The following is an 18,852-nucleotide window of genomic DNA, read 5'->3' as shown; positions in this document are numbered from 1 at the left end:
CTCTTCAAGAGCACTGGCTATTCTTTTACAGTTCCCCACAACATATTGTTGTGAGTAGGGATTTTCAACTCTGGCAAATATGAAAGAGCACTGCTGGTTGTTCCCCTGTGTTACAGAGGCCCAATCAGGAGTCTTGCTGCTGGTTTTGGGCTGTGGAACACTCTTCCTCTGGAGATTCGGCAGGCCTCTTTGCTGCTCACTTCCAGGAATCTCTTGAAGACCATTTTATACTGACAGCCGTATTTGGTTGTTCATATTTTCCTCAGGATTAGTCAGACATTGTAACAATTATTTTGTATTGTTTTTACAGCCTTTTGTGTTTTGTTGCATTTGCATATATTGATGTGCAGTGCCTTGATATTTTATATGAGTTGGCAGTATAGAAATATGTATTTTTTATACAAATAAATGAAACAGCTGGCAAAACAAGCTTGCTTTTTTCTCAAGCAGCATGGGACATCAAAGTGGCGTTATCACAGTTTTGTTGCAGTTGTATAATCTGCCCAAAGTGTTTTGGGATCACTTGGATAAAGAAAAACTAAGGGGCAGGTGACGTGAAGACCAAGCTGAGGAAGATGGGAGGTTGCTACAACAATCTAAATTTTCCCAATGGTATAGTCTCTTCTTTGAAAACAGAACAACAAATGATCTAGATACCTAAAAGAACTGATAGTTTCCATCCTACATAGGGCTTTTCTAGAATTATGCCTACAGATTTGCCTTCTGCTACATTGGACGGTAGCTACAAAGAGATACCTGTCTCCTAACATATTTGCATCTGTAATTTGAAGAAGGTGGAGAATGCAATCCTTTGTGTACTGGAATTCCCTTTATTTGATGGTCCAAAAGAAACATTCTTGAGAAATATTTTGTCTAGTTTAACAACCTGTTCTAATGAAGAAACTATCTGCTTTCTGTTAAAAGATATTTACCAATTTGTGACATACAAAACAACATTACATGCTTTAGCTGCAAGGAAACATCAGATGGAAAGAACCAGCAAAGAACCAGCTGCTGTCTGAGAGTTTAAGGTTTATTCTCCTCAGTTATTTCAGAATGGTTTTGTTCTTTTTATTATGCCATGTAATGGTTCTTAGTGTAATTATACCATATTTTCACTTTTATCTTATTTTACCTTCAGCTCATTGCTTAAGCGTCAAAACCATGTTAGAAATTTATTTTTAAAGTGGCCAAGATCACTTCAAGCCTAGCACAATAAATGTGTCGATTTAAGCAAGCCTAGTATCACCATTCTGCTGTCCGCCCTCCGCCCCCGACTTCCAAGTAGTGTGTGGCTGCAGGAAACCTGCTGAGAGGATGGCCCTGCTGCAACACAAACCACCAGAAGTGTCTCGCCCGGGTGAGGTGGAACTGCTGTACTGGCTTCCCAGCACATAGGTTGCTGCTGTTTTGCTGGGGGAAGAAGGGCGAGGAGGTTGGCAGGGTGTAAATGCACCAGTAGGAGCACTGGATTACTATTATTCATAATAATGATAATACAATCTTATTACCCGCCCTTCACCTTAAGGTCCTGAGGTGGGTTTTGTTGTTGTTGTTGTTGTTGTTGTTGTTGTTGTTGTTGTATACTCACAGGTCTCAGGGCAGTTAACAACATCAATCTAAAGTTCAGCATTGACACCAGTTTGAAACAAATTGCAAACACAGAAATAGGACCTGTCCTGAAAATATATACAGCCGACTCTCAGCTTACGCCAGGGTAACGTTCTGGGTACAGTGGTACCTCGGGTTACAGACACTTCAGGTTACAGACGCTTCAGGTTACAAACTCTGCTAACCCAGAAATAGTACCTCGGGTTAAGAACTTTGCTTCAAGATGAGAACAGAAATCATGCGGCGGCAGCAGGAGGAGGCCCCATTAGCTAAACTGGTACCTCAGGTTAAGAACGGTTTCAGGTTAAGAACAGACCTCCAGAACGAATTAAGTTCTTAACCCGAGGTACCACTGTATAGTGCATAAAGCCAAAATTCATATGGTCAAAACACACACTCTCTACTTTCCCAAGGCCACATGTACTCTACCAAGATACTCTCTGCACCTTTGAACGCTCTCCAAAGTCGAGTCCAATGGCGGGTGGGACAGCCAATGTTTTTACCCCTGGAAGCCCAACCCCTTTATCCTCCCCCCCAAGCCAACTGCATAAATGTGAATTTGCTGTCAAAGGCCAGGGTAAAGAGGTGTGCCACGATGCGACAGAAACCATGCCAAGCTCCCTCCAACCAGCCCCTCCCCCCATGGTGCGCCACATCTGCAAACCGCTCTCTGCTCGGTGGCGCCCCAAGAGAGCGCTCACACAAAAAGTGCAGATTTCCTGCTACCCTTCGGTCTAATTAAAATGTTTAAGAACCATTTAATTACAACGTGCCGAACTATACAAATGCAAAGATCTTTCCTACAGAGGATACTGAGATAAACTGAATGTTGGGATTTTTTGATATATATTTTTAATCAAATCTTTAGCGAGTACGCGACTTCCTTGTTTGTAAACAGCTATACTAATGCTAAACATATTTATTCATGACTTGACAAGAAATATAGCTCTGTAATTAATCATTTCCCTATCTAATTCAGACCACATAGAAAAAAGCACAAACAGAACTTGTAGCCTCTCTCCCATTGTGAAAGTCAGCTATATACAAATGAATGATTATCTGCATTATCAACTATCTACACATGTGCGGCTCTTTTCAGCAGAAACAATACCATACCCTTGATGCATGTTGCTAATCTCACCCGCATTCACTCAGCCTTTGTTTTGTTTTAAACTAAGAAAATCCCCTCACATATTAAACGCTCTCTATCATGGGCTATTAAAATTATTGTTTTAGGTTATCTATTAATTGCAGGCTTCTCCATCTGCATTCACTGCTAAGAAGCTAACCCTTTATTAGTTGAAAACTCTTTTCAAAAATCTGGTGGTGCAGAAATGTTAAAGGTCAAAGGTCAAGATGAATTCTTTGAGAGAGCCGCCATAACTCCTTTAGCTTCTGAGGAAATTAACTTGCTTTGAAAATAATAATAATAAAAAAGACTTGAGTTCTTACCGCACAAGCAAAAAGTAAAAAGTAAAACGTAGCTGGGAATAAACAGAACAAATATTTAGTAGATTAGAGGACGTTATTAAAATAAGAGTTTGATACTTGGTTTCAAAGTTCTTATGCGCTTTGCGATATTATCACTGGATACTATATTAACAATATCCAAGAGGAGGAAGGAGTGGGGAGGTTGGAGTTACCAGTCCTTCTTCCAAGTATGAACTAAGGAGGTGGCATGCCCCATCCATTTGGCAGTGAAACAGAGCCAGCCAAAAATAAGGTTGTGGCTTCTACATAAGGGACTATCCCACATACACAGAAGCATGACCTCCTTCTTCCAGTTAAAAGACAGTACAGTGGCACCTCAGGTTATAGACACTTCAGGTTACAGACTCCGCTAACCCAGAAATAGTACCTCGGGTTAAGAACTTTGCTTCAGGATGAGAACAGAAATTGCATGGTGGCGGCGCAGCGGCAGCAGCGGGAGGCCCCATTAGCTAAAGTGGTGCTTCAGGTTAAGTTTCAGGTTAAGAATGGACCTCCAGAACGAATTAAGTTCTTAACCCAAGATACCACTATATGCTTCAAATACCAGTTGCTGAAAATCAAAGGAGGGGAGAGTGCGGCTCTGCTCCACTACTGCTTTTAGGCTTCCCATCTGGTAGGCCACTGGGAGAACAGAATGTTGGACTAGGGGTGTCACTGGCCTGAACCAGCAGGCTCATATTATGCTCTTTATATAACTGAATTTTTATTTATTTTTAAGACCCAATGGGCCTTACAGGGACCTGTAAGATTTTGAGACTTGTGCAAGGAGAAAAAACAAGGTGGCGGGGCAGAGTATGAAGAATTTATTGCTCAGATGAGCCTTGGCGTCCAGCCCGCTTCGGCTGCGCAGCTACCAGCCAGGCCTCCGGACTTCAAAGGCCACATTCCAAAGGCTCTGAGCAACACACAGAGTTCAGCAGTGGTAAGAGAAAGCTGCGAACTTCAGTGCTTTCTCCAGTGTGCTTAAATAAAGTCCACTCAGGATCTTAGCAGCTAAAAGCAGTTTTATTTAAGCAGAAACTATCCATTATCTATCACAGCGAACAGAATCGTGAAAACACGTCCTCTCTCCTCAAAAGCGAAAGTAGAGAAAAAGAAAAAAGGCTGGAGACTCTCGGATATGACGCAATCTCCCCCCTCCCAAATGTAGCAGGGCGTACATTCTGAGCTGTTTAACCCTGTAAGCTCAGGTTCTCCTCACAGAGTAGGTCATTCAAGCCCCCAGCAGCATATAATATGTTACCTGGAGGGGCAGAATGGAGTTTGAAGGATGTGTGTAGTGAGGTTCAAAATCATCATCATCATCCAGATTATGCCTCCCATCCCCACACTATACAAGGAACAAAATTTTAAAAGGGCAGTTTTCCTTACACCGTAGAAACGATCCTCTCCCAGCCAAAATGCTGGACTACGCCAAAATGGCAAAACTAACTGGGAGACTCAGGAACCAAGAAGAAAAGGACTTTAAAAAGGAATGGGGAATTTTTAATTTATATTTAATTTACCTAGGAGACCACTGTAAGCAAATCAAAACCTTAGCTGGACTCTAAAGAATCACTTGTAAAGTAACGAAGATTACGGATAACTTGGAAAAATGAAAATATACTGATATGTAGTTTTAAATATTGTAATAAGGACCAATGTAGGGGATGGGGGGAGGGGTCGTGAGATTCAGAGAATCTCACAAAATGATTACATAAATTGTTCGATTGTAAATTTGTATTGATAAAAGGAAATAAAAAATATTTATTAAAAGAAAAGAAACAATCCTCTCTCTGCTAAACAGTCATAAAATACTCAGGTTTGGAGCTGAAAGGCAGCCCCCAACCAGCCCTCTAACATTACAGTGGTACCTCAGGTTACAGACGCTTCAGTTACAGACTCCGCTAACCCAGAAATAGTACCTTGGGTTAAGAACTATGCTTCAGGATGAGAACAGAAATTGTGCAGAGGCGGCGCAGTGACAGCGGGAGGCCCCTTAGCTAAAGTGGTGCTTCAGGTTAAGAACAGTTTCAGGTTAAGTACGGACCTCCAGAACAAATTAAGTTCTTAACCCAAGGTACCACTGTATATAGAACTGAAAGGGTAGCATGCCAATTCATTCCATCCCCCTTCCTGAAAATCTCCAACAGCTTCTGAAGTCTTTGCAGGAATACTCAACTCCTGTACAGGGAAGATGGGAGCCCTGTATAAAAGCATTCTCCTTCAGGTGTGTGGGGGGCATGCTGCATTGTATTGCAGGCCTTACCTGCCACGTATAATACAGAAAGTGACTGATTAATGGACATCCGAATGCTGCACGATTGCACAATCACGCATGGCACCGAACCCGGAAGTGACCCAAAATTGGCGCTAAACAAGTCATTAAAAAGGTGGAATGGCGGCAGGGCAGACCAAGGCATAACACGCTTATGCACGCTTCTCCAATCTGCACGGGGGCCGGGTATGGAACCTCTGTGCAAAATGGTTGTTGACTGCACACATTAATACCACCAAATCCACACAATATTTGCTATTTGTGGTGGCAAATTCACATGCAGCCCTGAACACCTTGCATGCTGATTCTCATACCGGGCTGAAAAAGCCCTAATCTCACCCAATGGCCATAGGGTGCCTTCAGCTTTTTCCGACAAATAAGCAGACTAAATAATAATACGTGAAAAACAAGAAGTGTATTTGTGCCATAGAGGAGGCGGGGGTGGGGAGGGGAAGAGAAGAGCATCAGTTTAATTTTAGAGCTCTGTTGAATTCTGCAAAGGACGACAAAATTATTCTGGAATAACTGCAGATGATAATACATTCATTATCATTGTTTCACATTGTCATTTGTCTAAGTGTCTGCAACCGACAGATAGACCCATTTATAATCCCTTGCCCGTCAGAGACGGGAAAATTCTTTTGAATTAGCTCCTAAACTTGAGCTACCCAATCCAATTCTCTCCGCGAATGACTGGGCAACGGTTCAAAACTTTGCTCGGTGCTGGTGTGCATTATTCAGCCTCTTCAAAACAAACAAACAAACCAACAATCCCCAAATTAGTAAACAGAGAGGAACTGATGGGATTTTTCCAAAACGTTTGCTCGACTACTAGTTTCAGTTTTGTTCTGAAGGGAACAAAAGAATATGTAAAAAAACCACACAAAATATAAAAGCCTTGATATAGCAGACCCCAGCAACACCTGCTTCTCCACCCCCTGGACTGTAGAGACCCATACGGACACTCTAGACAAAACATTAACACGTTGCTGCCCGTCATGTTATTCCCCCCCTCTCTTTAAAGCAGGGATTGAATTGTATTGGCATCCCAGTCTTAGTGGAAGGTGTATGCCATTTCCCTACCACTATTACTACCATGCCAGTGTACCGTAATGGTTAAGAGCAGGGGTCAGCAAACTTTTTCAGCAGGGGGCCGGTCCACTGTCCTTCAGACCTTGTGGGGGGGGGGGGTTGGACTATATATTTTTTTGGGGGGGGGGAATGAATTCCTATGCCCCACAAATAACTCAGAGATGCATCTTTAATAAATGGACACATTCTACTCATGTAAAAACACGCTGATTCCCAGACCGCCTGCACGCTGGATTTAGAAGGCGACTGGGCCGGATCTGGCCCCCGGGCCTTAGTTTGCCTATCCATGGTTAAGAGTGTTAGTCTACGACCTGGGAGAGCAGGGTTTGAATCCCCCCTCGGCCATGAAGCTCACTGGGTGACCTTGGGCCAGTCAACATCTCTTAGCCTCACCTACCTCACAGAGTTGTTGTGAGGAAGAAATGGGGAGGAGGAGAACCATGTATACCACATAATAATTAATAATAATAATAATAATAATAATAATAATAATAATAATAATAATTGTACCCTACCCATTTGACTGGGTTGCCCCAGCATCCTGAGATCCTTGGAGGATAGAAGTGGTATATGAAGGTAATGAATAAACAACAACAACAACAACAACAACAACAACAAATCTTTAGCAGACAGCTCCTCATCCCTGCAGCACCCTCCAGCTGTCACGCAGTTGCTATTTCATATTTTTTATAATCAGGACAGGCAGTTAGTGTGACATGTTTTAACATCACATCGAGTTTGGACGTGAATGTGGTGCTGCCTGGTACAGTACACTACCCATTACACAGAATTCCAGTCCTTTCACCACAGCAGCATTACAGAATGTACTAATGGATTACTTAAACATTTCCGACTTTGGCAGCGCAAGAGTGAACTTTATGCTTGACAGGTATGTGGGGCTGGGGCAGGAGGCCAAAAATGCGGAAGCTTTTATAGAAAGAGAGGGAAGAGAAAACCATGGATGAATGCATTAAATAAGCGGGAGCCATGTTGTTTTATGGAAATAGCAGCAAATGGAAGTGGACCGCCTGAAAATGTATTAACGACAGGAAGACATTCTACAATTTGCCAGGTATACAAAAATGGCTTGTGATAAAGTTGCATAGTGAAAACTGCAGGTATGCTAAGTGGACCTGGTGAGCTAAATAGAAAATGTGGTCTAGACCTTTGTTTGCAGTCCTTTACGAATGCATCAGTAACGTCTTCAGCAAGACACAGAGGCAGAGAAGATAAGACTGTGATGGGTGGAGCAGAGAAGGAAGCTCCTTAGGCATTTTTAGACGGAAAGTCCACCCCATTTTAAAATGTTGGATGTTCCGCCTCAGAGTGCGTAATACATGGCAACCTTAGGGCACCATGCCAATCACTGCAGTAATAAACGGAATGGCAAGTTTGGCCCCAGAAAGACGAGTGCCACTGAAAGGGTATGAAGGACCGACAAGCTTATAACTTACACCCATTCGCTCCTCTCTAGCTGGAATCTCGTAGACTTCCCCTCAGTTATTGTTTTATCGTGACTGTTCAGTGGTGACTTGTGCGTTGGATGGTGGTGGGACATTTTCCCAGCACTAGTGCTGTGCTTGTCGGAATGGAAATGGGGCAGCGAGGTCAGGGAAGCCCTAGAGTGGCAACAACGTCTATGCAGGGCCACAGCTCCCCTTATCCTAAAAGAGTACCAACTAATATGGGCCATGTTATTATTAAAGGTGGAAAAAACATTTATCTACAAAGCATTTCTGTACTGCCACATCATAATATATATCAAGACAGTGTACGCTATACGCTATAAAACCTCATTTGCAAAGGACTGTCGGCTTTTGTGCTGTAACCCCCTTTTTTCTGATCATGCTTGTTTGTGGGTCATGTTTTCCCCATCAGAACAGCTAGCGACCCATCTAGACCAGTATTCTCTTCCCACAGTGTCAGGCTTCGGGGAGTCCGACCCCTCCCACGGTGGCAGCCAAGAAGCAGAAAAACAAGAAAAATTCTTACCAAGTATTTTATTTAATATTCACAGAGAGAGAACATAGAAATGCAGTCTATCTTAGATAATGCCGTTGCTCCAACTAAAGTCCCACCCTCTCTGTCTCTCCTATTCTACGTCATCCCTGCGCCGGCTTATCTGTGCTTTCTGCCTCTGAGCTTTCTGTTCTACTACTCTCAAAGCATGCCGGGTCCTGGGATGGAGGGGGGGGGATCAGGAATGCTTTCTAAAATCACTGAGTCTGTCAGCTGTCTCTCCCCTGGTGCTTCTTCTTCCTGCTGCCCTCCCAATATTACCCAGCGTCTCCCCTCTGTAGCCTCTGAACTATGACCTGTTGTAAATCTATACAACAGCGCTTATAGACGCTTCAGGTTACAAATGCTTCAGGTTACAGACTCTGTTAACTCATAAATAGTACCTCGGGTTAACTTTGTTTCAGGATGAGAACAGAAATTGCACAGTGGCGGCGTGGCGGCAGTGGGAGGCCCCATTAGCTAAAGTGGTTTCTCAGGTTAAGAACAGTTTCAGGTTAAGAACGGATCTCCGGAACAAATTAAGTTCTTAACCTGAGGAACCACTATACTGTCCTCCTCTTCTCGGGAAAGTTTGGCAAAGGGGGACGGGGCAGCCCCCACCATTCCTCCTCAGTCCAGCCCCTGACACACAGTGGCCTATCAGATGCCTGTGGTAAATCTGATAAAATTGCGGTTTCTTGCAACTGGTACTCTTGACTGCCTCTGACAGTGGAGACAGAACTTAGGCATCAGGTTTAGTGGCCATTGATAGCCCCATTCTCCAGGATTCCAGGAGAAGGATATAAACAATGATGAGAAGACTCACGTTGCGCCTTTCGCTGCTGTTTCAACTACCAAAAACAATTAACACAGGGAGAAGAGTCCAGTCTTGTGTAGTGGCTGGGTATTGCTCCAAAATCTTCCCATCTGGAAGTGACTTCCCTGGAGATGCATTTCTTCACACCTGGCTTAACACTAAGTGCTAAATCAAGTAACCAAAGGAGAAACCAGCGGCTGGACACGCTTTTGAATATGTTGGAGAAAGAAGCACGCGGCAACAAGATGTGGGTATGTCCCAATGGCTTTGAACCAATGATTTCCAGCACCTCATGATTTTAGCTGCCCATGGTTTGTTAGGCAACTGTCTCAGAGAATCACAAAACTGTAGCACGTCCACCAGCACTCAAATGCAAAGCCTGATGTTGCCCTCCAGGCTCATGGCATATTTTTTCTTTCTCTCCCCTACCCCACTATTCATAACTCTCTTAAAATAAAAAATAATAATTAATGTAGTAATCTGAATTAATGCTTGAGGAGTTTGTTTTATCCCATTCTCACTGCAGTCTGAAAGGCAACTGTATTAGCACTGCATTACCCTGACATCCTCTATGTTGATTAATCAGGTTATCAGCAAAGCCAGTGATGCTGATCCCTTTTCATACTTGTTGCAGCTATAAAAAAGGTGGGCAGTGGAGGGCTGCTACCATGGAGGAACCATGGCTTTTCGCTTTAGGTGACACACCAAACAGGGGTGAGGAAGGAAAACAAGAATAGAATAGCTATGCTTTTCGTGAAGAGTTAATTTCTGACAGAGCCCCATTTCTCTGGCTTCTCCACCTGATCTAATTGCCATAGTACCAATATTTTGAATGCTGATGCTTTTTATTTGGTAAGGGGGGGGTGTCTTAAGAAATCCCGTGGCGTTATGCAGAAAACACAGAGTTTCCCAAATGGGAGTAAAGAATTGAAGCCAGATTTAGCTGAACAGCAGCCACTCCATAAGATGAACCAAGAACACAGAGTCTAGCCTGGTGGGGACATCTGTGTTGGAGCGTCATTTTTGCACATATTGTGTGGGCAGGGACTGTTAGGGTTTTGCTATTATAGTCAGGTCATGAAACGTATTCATGAAACGGTTGCTGTAACCATGTTGTCCCATCTGTGCTGAAATCTATTTCAGAGCACACAACATCTTAACCATGCCAGACACCCAAGAGCACGCTGTAAAATCTTATATTTGCAGGCAAAACCTGAAAGGAAGAGACATAATTCTTCTGATTTGTTAGATAACTGTGTGGGACTTGCCATTACTGAAAGGCTCAGCTGCCTTGTTGCTCATTTCCCCTGTGATTCTACTTTCTGAATCTAAAATCTTCTTTAGGAAGCATTATAGGAACTGTTCAAACAGAGCATCCTTTGTGATGCTGTTGATTGTTCTCCCCCCTCTGTTTTTAATTCCTTTATGTGGTTGTCTGTGGAACTATGCACAATCAGCTGCAGCAGGAGAGAGTGTTTTGCACAAAAATAAAATAAAATGTGTAACTGGCATATACCTGGGGCACTTGTGGTAAGAAACAAGTATTTCCAAAAGAGACGAGCTCTTAGAGATACTCCTATCCCTGACAAAACAAACAGAGCAGAATCCAAGAAATGTCTAGGCTTCACCTTGTCATATTTGGCCCATGATGCTAAACTGGCTTATGGAGCCAAAAGGGTTCCTTACCTCTGGGGTATACTATGGGGAGATCTCCATGCATGGCAAAACTTTCCCTGGACTATACAACTTCATGTTTCGGGTGAACAATTGTGTGGTTAAATGCTTCTCTCATTCGGGGATGGGAGGAACCTGCATGCTAGCTCCCTCTATATGAAGGGAGCTTTTTTCCTGATGCAGCAAACATGCCTGCACTAAACACCTCTAGCCTAAAGAGCTCCAGTCTAGATTTACCACGAAACACAGGTGATGATGTGAACTGGCGTCGACTGAGCCTGCCATACTGTTCAGAATTAGGAGTCACCACTTCCACTAATAGCAAAGAGGGTGTGTGTCTAACCAATTAAACCTGACGGATGGATTACTTCCATTGAGGAGGCATTTGCATAATTGGTTCCATTTCAGTCTGTTTGCCGTGAACCTATAAAATGTGACTTTTACTTTGGATTCTCCCCCCTCCCAATCCCACAATAAAGGTGAGGGGTTGCTTGAGGATAAAGTTGCAATTGGATTCCCCACAAATTAACGAGACACAATGGCAGATGTTCTGCCATGGAAATCATCTTAGCTCCAGCAATTTCTCCTGAGTTATGCTAATCTCCATCAGCTGTGGAAGCCAGTCCATGGTGTTTATTTCTTTTGTTGATGAAAATGCACCACTTTTTCATGTAATTCAGAAACTATGCACACACACAAACACACAAAGAAAGAAAAGGAAGGGGAAATGCTGAAAAGAATGGCAGAACTTTAATCCGATAGATGAAGACAGCGTATCCTGAAAATCAAAGCGGGTAGAGGATCCCTTAGAATACACAGACGCCTGCATGGAATTGCTGATCTAGTCCAGGACACTGTTTGCCAAACTAAGAGACAATTAGGAGAGCTACGGCAACCCAGGCAATGATGGTGCACTGAGAAGGAAACTGAAAAGGACATGGTAATTTCAAGGTCCATTAGAGACACGGAGGGTGGGAAGGAAATCAATGTTTGCCAAATAGAAAGGGGCAAAATCGGTAGGAAAAGGAATTTTAATTTCAAGCTACTAAGCAGGTATTATGAATAATGCAATGCGAAAATAACCCATATATCTATATATATATGTAATATTTGCATTTTAAGAACTGGGGAAAAGGTAAAATCCTGAGAAAATGAAAAGACAGGGCCAGGAGCACCAAAGCTAGTTGCTGTGCCCAAGCCTGGACTACTGTACCATTGAGAAAAGCCCTGCTGAATCACACCAAAGGTCAATCCAGCCCTGTGAAGGCTACGCGTTGATCAGCGTGCACTGATCTCCCACACGTAAAACAAATTCACACACAGGCTTCTTCCAAAACCCATCCTGTTTCTTACAGTGGCCAGCCAAGTGTCTATGGGAAGCCCACAGGCAGGGCATAAGCTTAATAGCCCTCTCCTGCTGCTGTTCCCCAATGACTGGTATTCAGAAGCCGGCATGGTGCCTCTGATCCAGGAGGCCATCATGTCCAGGAGTGATTGACAGCCTTATTCCCCAAGAATTTGTTTAAGCAGTTTTGAAAGCCAGCCAAGTTTCTGGCCATCACAATGTCTTACGGTAGCAAATTCCACAGTTTTACGATGCACTGGGCGAAGAAGTATTTCCTTTTGTCTGTCCTGAATCTCCTACCATTCAGTGGTACCACTGGATGACCACAGGTTCTTTTTTTTATAAAAAATAATTTTATTAATTTAAATTATACACATACAAAGAATTTACAGTGGCACCTCAGGTTACATACGCTTCAGGTTACATATGCTTCAGGTTACAGAGTCCGCTAACCCAGAAATAGTACCTCGGGTTAAGAACTTTGCTTCAGGATGAGAACAGAAATTGGCTCTGGTGGCGCGGCAGCAGCAGGAGGCCCCACTAGCTAAAGTGGTGCTTCAGGTTAAGAAAAGTTTCAGGTTAAGTACGGACCTCCGGAATGAATTAAGTACTTAACTCGTGGTACCACTGTACAATCTCATATTACAAAAAGAAAATTAAAGAAAAAACAATTAAGAAAAAACAAAAGAAGAAAATACAGAAAAAGGAAAGAAGAAAATGCAGATTTATGTGCATAAAAAAACTTAACCTTCCTAATTAATACTTAAATAAACACTTAAATAAAAAAAGACTTCTGACAAAACGAATCTTCCAATCATTCTCATTGTACTGTTTATACTGTCGTTGTTTTCCCCGCACAGTTTTATATTCTTTAATATTGTTCCCGTCTACTCCACAAACGGTATTTGTTGTGTTTACAAGTATCACTCAAGTTCTGCTAATATGGTGTGGTTGGTACAATATGATCTTTTTATTCCTTAAATATTCTCAATTCTCCAAATATTTTCTGGTTCAATACTCCTTTAACTCTTCCCGCCAGTTTTGCTAGTTGTAAACATTCTATCATGAGTATCTGCCAATCTGTGATTGTTGGTATTGTAAAATAGATGTGGGGTTATACTACCACATGTGGTGGACTTGTGCAATCATTAGGGAATTCTGGGATAATATCTATAATTAATTCAAGAAATTATTCAGACTCACTTTTTAAAAAACCCCAGAGATCTTTCTTTTAGGCACTTTACCATTAGAAATTAAAAAAGACTTAAGACCACTGTTGATGTATGCCACCACAGCAGCAAGAATTCTCATGGCAAGGAAGCGGAAAGGATGACCACAGGTTTTAATATGAGACATGTAGGGAAATGTCCTCCAACAGCAGTCTCTCCTGGAAATCTTCAGGCCAGTTAACAAAGAAAGTACCACAAGAAAGTAGCCAAAACATTTGAGTACTTTTTTGTGTCCAGGGATGGAGGACAACAGAATGTGGATTTTGGAGTTCCAATTGAAGTCTCATCCAAAAAATAATCATTATTATGCATATATGCACACGTGTCTTTTGGGGGAAGGTGTGCTATGGTATGCCCCATACTTTATAGGTGAAACTCGGAAAACTAGAATATTGTGGGAAAGTTCATTTATTTCAGTAATTCAACTTAAAAAGTGAAACTAATATATGAGATAGACTCATGACATGCAAAGCGAGATATGTCAAGCCTTTATTTGTTATAATTGTGATGATCATGGTGTACAGCTGATGAAAACCCCAAATTAACAATCTCAGAAAATTAGAATATTAAATTAAATCAGCAAAACAAGGACTGCAAATAGAGCAATATTGGACCTCTAAGAAGTAGAAGCATGCATATGTATTCAGTACTTGGTTTGGGCCCCCTTTGCATCAATTACTGCCTCAGCTGTACGCCATGATCATCACAATTATAACAAATAAAGGCTTGACATATCTCGCTTTTAAGTTGAATTACCGAAATAAATGAACTTTTCCACGATATTCTAATTTTCTGAGTTTCACCTGTACTTGCAACAATGAAAGAACCTACACTTTTCAAAACCAAACCATGACTTAATGGTCTATAAATGAGAATATGAGAAACTATGGGGCGGCTATGGAGGAGGACTTGTGGTATGAAAACCAGTAAGGAGCTCAGTGTAGTTAGTTCAATTGCAAAGTAAAAATGGTTGCCTGGGTGGCTGCAGCATGCCCATCCCCTTAAAGGACCAGGAGTGGCACACGCCAGAGCGCTCAGCTATCACCCTGATATTTATTTTGCAATAACGAAGGTGAGCTGGATGCAAGCCACTCCTTGGAGACAGATGATCAGTTGACTTTAATTGCCCTTAATTATACTTGAGCCATCAGCTCCTCCCTGCTAGTCATTAATCCCTAAGAAATGTCTTAATGCCTGAAGTGTTACTGCCTAGGCATCACATTTGTTTATTTCCCAGGCCTTAAATCTTAAAAAGTAATTTTTCCTCCTACTTTATAAGACTGCATTTCACTGCAGTTGACAAGCTGGGTAAGACCAAAGCGACTTGACCAAACCGCAGCCCCTACCTGCCCATCAGCTTTCTCCTCCTAAGTCTCAGTGCTGCCCTTGTAGGTGGAGGATGTGGCCCAAACTAGAATTAGCTGACTCTGCCTGTCTTGGCTCTTGCTGTGCTGTTTGGGGTCTTTGTCTTCTCCACTCCTAGTCCAAAGGAGCACAAGCCACCACTGATCACCATATCTGGTTTCCTCATCAAAATGCCTACCGTTTCGTTGTGGTGGTTGCATTTAGGATGAGGCTAACACACACACACACACACACACACACACACACACACACCTTTTCTGGAAAAGGAAAAACAAAATCACATTACATAGAATTAAACATGTGTGCAATCACATTAATGGTCCTTCTACAAGACAAGAGACCAAAAATAAAGGATTGAGGCGGTTGGGGAGAAAGGAGAACCATAAGGTATTAGGCAAAATTCAATATTCAAGAAGTGGCCAAAAGAGGAGTTTTGAATGAGACACAGAAGATCAATACCTGGTTCTGTTACTCACTTGACATGTGTCCGTAGAGAAATCATTAGGGTTTACATTTTCCAATTTAGCCTTTGATATTGAGTGACCTCCTTGGTCCTGATATTTCAGAGGGGAAAAGGAATGGAAGTGCCCATCGATTTCAGATAAAAATGGTGGGTGCCGAAATGCTTGGTGGGGGGAGGGAAAAACCAAATGCACACAAAGACACACAAGGGGCACAGACAGAGTAGGCAGCAATAGGCGCCCATCTCATGTGAGCACAGCAAGCTGAGGTCGATAATGACAAGGAGGACTTGCTTCAGAGTCCCAAATCATCACTCCTACACAAAGGACTCTTGCAGTAGGGCATGTAAGCAGCCCCTTGAGAAAAGCATAACACTATTCCTAGACAAAAAGCACTGCTGTTAAGAGAGAGAGCAAGAATCTTTATAAGGCTAAGTAGGATGCCTCTTTGTCCATGTGGCTCAGCTTGAGCTTGGCAGATTCAGGCAGGTTCATTTGGTTTTCCATTGCTTTGACCCTTTCTCTTTCAAAGACACACCTTCTCATCTTCGCACACTGAGGGAAGTGGCCTTTTGGAGCAGGGATGGAGAAGTCTTGTCTTTCAGGTGTTGCTGGACTCCAACTCCCATCAGCCATAACAAGCGTGGCGTATCATGGGACGAACGGGAGTTGTAGTCCAGTAAGTTCTGGAAGGCCACAGGTCATTTTGTTATGGCTTGGGCATTTGCAGTTTCTTCGCGCTTTCATATAAAACAAAAGAAAGTTCCTAAACGACCAGAGTCATAAAACGTTCAACAGAAACCAGATAGTGATCTCGAATATAACTTCCGCTAGGAAAGTCAGGGGGACGCGGGTGGCGCTGTGGGTAAAACCTCAGTGCCTAGGGCTTGCCGATTGCATGGTTGGCGGTTCGAATCCCCGCGGCAGGGTGAGCTCCCGTCTTTCGGTCCCAGCTCCTGCCCACCTAGCAGTTCGAAAGCACCCTTAAGTGCAAGTAGATAAATAGGTACCACTTTATAGCGGGAAGGTAAACGGCATTTCCGTGTGCTGCGCTGGTGCCGGCTCGCCAGAGCAGCTTCGTCACGCTGGCGACGTGACCCGGAAGTGTCTCCGGACAGCGCTGGCCCCCGGCCTCTTAAGTGAGATGGGCACACAACCCTAGAGTTGGATACGACTGGCCCGTATGGGCAGGGGTACCTTTACCTTTACCTTTAGGAAAGTCAGGAGCAGAGAGCTTGATCCTTGCAGTGGACCAGATCCAGTGGGCCCAAGTTTGACAAATGGACAGTGCTGCCCACCTGACATCACAATGACAACAAAGGAACAATCTGCAAAGCACCAAAAAACAGCTGGCAGTCAGAGCTTATGGAGAGCTGTGCTCTAGGCTTTGCAAGACCTGACGGTCAGTGAAGCTCCACCACAACACCCATCGCTTATGCACAAAGATGTCCATATTTGTTTATGCAGATAAATAGGTGCAGCCTCTACAACCCTTCCCCCTCCCAATGTTTATGCAAGGAAGTTTTACTATTTGTCGAGACAATTCTGGGCAACATTTTGGAAGCTGAAAAGCAAGTTGCGCGCACAGTAAAGTTTAATGGCAAATATCAAATTCGCCCTGACCTTTAAAAATATTTACAAGAGGGAAAAATGGATTATTATTATTTTTTAAGCCTAAGAGAGAGTAGCACTGTGATATAATTCAGGGAGAAAGGGACACACACACACACACACACACACACACACACACACACCAACAAATCATCCGAACTGGATAATAGCTTCAAGGTAAAGTTTGCTTACACTTGTTGTGATAAAAATACGCATATAAAACATGTGTGGAAAATTGGTTATGTGGCAGAGGGGAAATTATGGGAGAAGTATGAAGTGGAACAGCACAAGGCCCTAAAGAGATTTTATGAACAGAGCTCTTGGTATGACTTCTAAGCCCAAGGGTGTCCATACAGATGAAAACTATGTAGATTTTCTCTGCACAAGTAGCAACAATTTTATGCTTTCCCACATCTTCAAAATATTTTACTGATACTGTTTCTTCTGTGTCATTTTTCCTGCTGCTGCGGCTCCCCCCCCTTTTTTTTACTCTCACGGTTCCTTCCTCCCTCGCCATCTGGGACAAAGGTTTCCCTTCTCGAAAATATCTTATCTATGCTACAGTGAGCAAACCGCCAGATTGCTGACAGCCATGAAGGAATGCTGCTGGCCCTCATACACCTGGTGAATGCCCTGGCATGTCAAAGGGCAAACACGGCCACGTGCAAAAATGGTACATGAAAGTCCATCATGGAAAGGACATTTCTGTCTGATGCTGGGGATGGGTGGGTCTAATGCACCCTGACCTTACCATATGCAAGTGAAGGGCATGACTGGAGAATGGATTCTGGACACTTTTTTTGGATTCCATAGCCCACTACAGAATTTCAGTGCCCATCCCTAATCCTCATGTTGCCTACTTCTAATCAGTGGTGGAGCTTCAAGAACTTAGGTAGAGGTCCTCCGCTGGATAAAGGACCCCTGACCATTAGGTCGACTCTGGGGTTGTGGCAGTCATCTCGCTTTATTGGCCGAGGGAGCCAGTGTACAGCTTCTGGGTCATGTGGCCAGCATGACTAAGCACTTCTGACTAAGCAGCGCATGGAAACGCCGTTTACCTTCCCGCTGGAGCGGTACCTATTTATCTACTTGCACTTTGATGTGCTTTCGAACTGCTAGATTGGCAGGAGCAGGGACCGAGCAATGGGAGCTCACCCCGTTGCGGGGATTCAAACCATGACCTTCTGATCAGCAAGTCCTAGGTTCTGTGGTTTAACCCACAGCACCACCCGTGTCCCTCCACTGGATAGAAGATATATAAACACGCGAGCATTTAAAATGATTGTTTGCAATATGCAAACAACGCCATGCAGCACCCATATTATTTCACATCTTATCTAAGTCGGAACTGACCAGGAATCCCTTTGATACCGAGACACGATCTCAAAACAGGTAAGTTCAATAAGCTGTGCAGTTATTTTTTTACTTCTTTTTGAGAGGGGTGGGGGCATCACTTTCACCGCATGTTTGAAGCAATTTTCTCGAGTGACAGGCTGTGTTTTGTCTTACTGAACATTTAACCTCTAGATTTGGACAGCACACATTTGGCTTAGCCACATTTCTTTAGGGAACACTGGAGTGGTTACTTCAAGTGACAGTTTTCTAATTATTCTGTCAAGCATCAATCTGTGAAGTTCTACATTCCTCAGAGCACTGACTGACTGGGCAATCAGCACCTTACTTATAGCCTAAGTATCATCTCCCCTGGAGCGCCTGCCCTGCCAAAGGCTTGGGGGGGGGGGGGTGTCCCCGAGCATACACACGGCAAAAGCTGAAAGTATCATAACATGCTGCCAGTGCGTATTCGCACCCTAAAACCAGTAGCTTAAGATAGGCTATTTTGCATCATGGCCGCTGGCTGCAGACTGATGCGAGATTAACAGCAGCAAATGGACATCGCT

At 43.3% G+C, this 18,852-nt stretch overlaps 1 protein-coding gene across 1 annotated transcript in view; it reads right to left on the bottom strand.

Moving 5' to 3' along the window:
- Window positions 1-18,852, bottom strand: part of SUCLG2 (succinate-CoA ligase GDP-forming subunit beta) — a 233,391-nt gene that overhangs the window by 41,505 nt on the left and 173,034 nt on the right. The gene's annotated exons all lie outside the window — the stretch shown is intronic.

The sequence above is a fragment of the Podarcis gaigeae genome (genome assembly GCF_964106915.1).
Source record: "Podarcis gaigeae genome assembly, chromosome: 2".
Taxonomy (NCBI): domain Eukaryota; kingdom Metazoa; phylum Chordata; class Lepidosauria; order Squamata; family Lacertidae; genus Podarcis; species Podarcis gaigeae.
The sequence above is the reverse complement of the archived record's forward strand: the minus strand, read 5'-3'. Positions and strand labels throughout refer to the sequence as shown.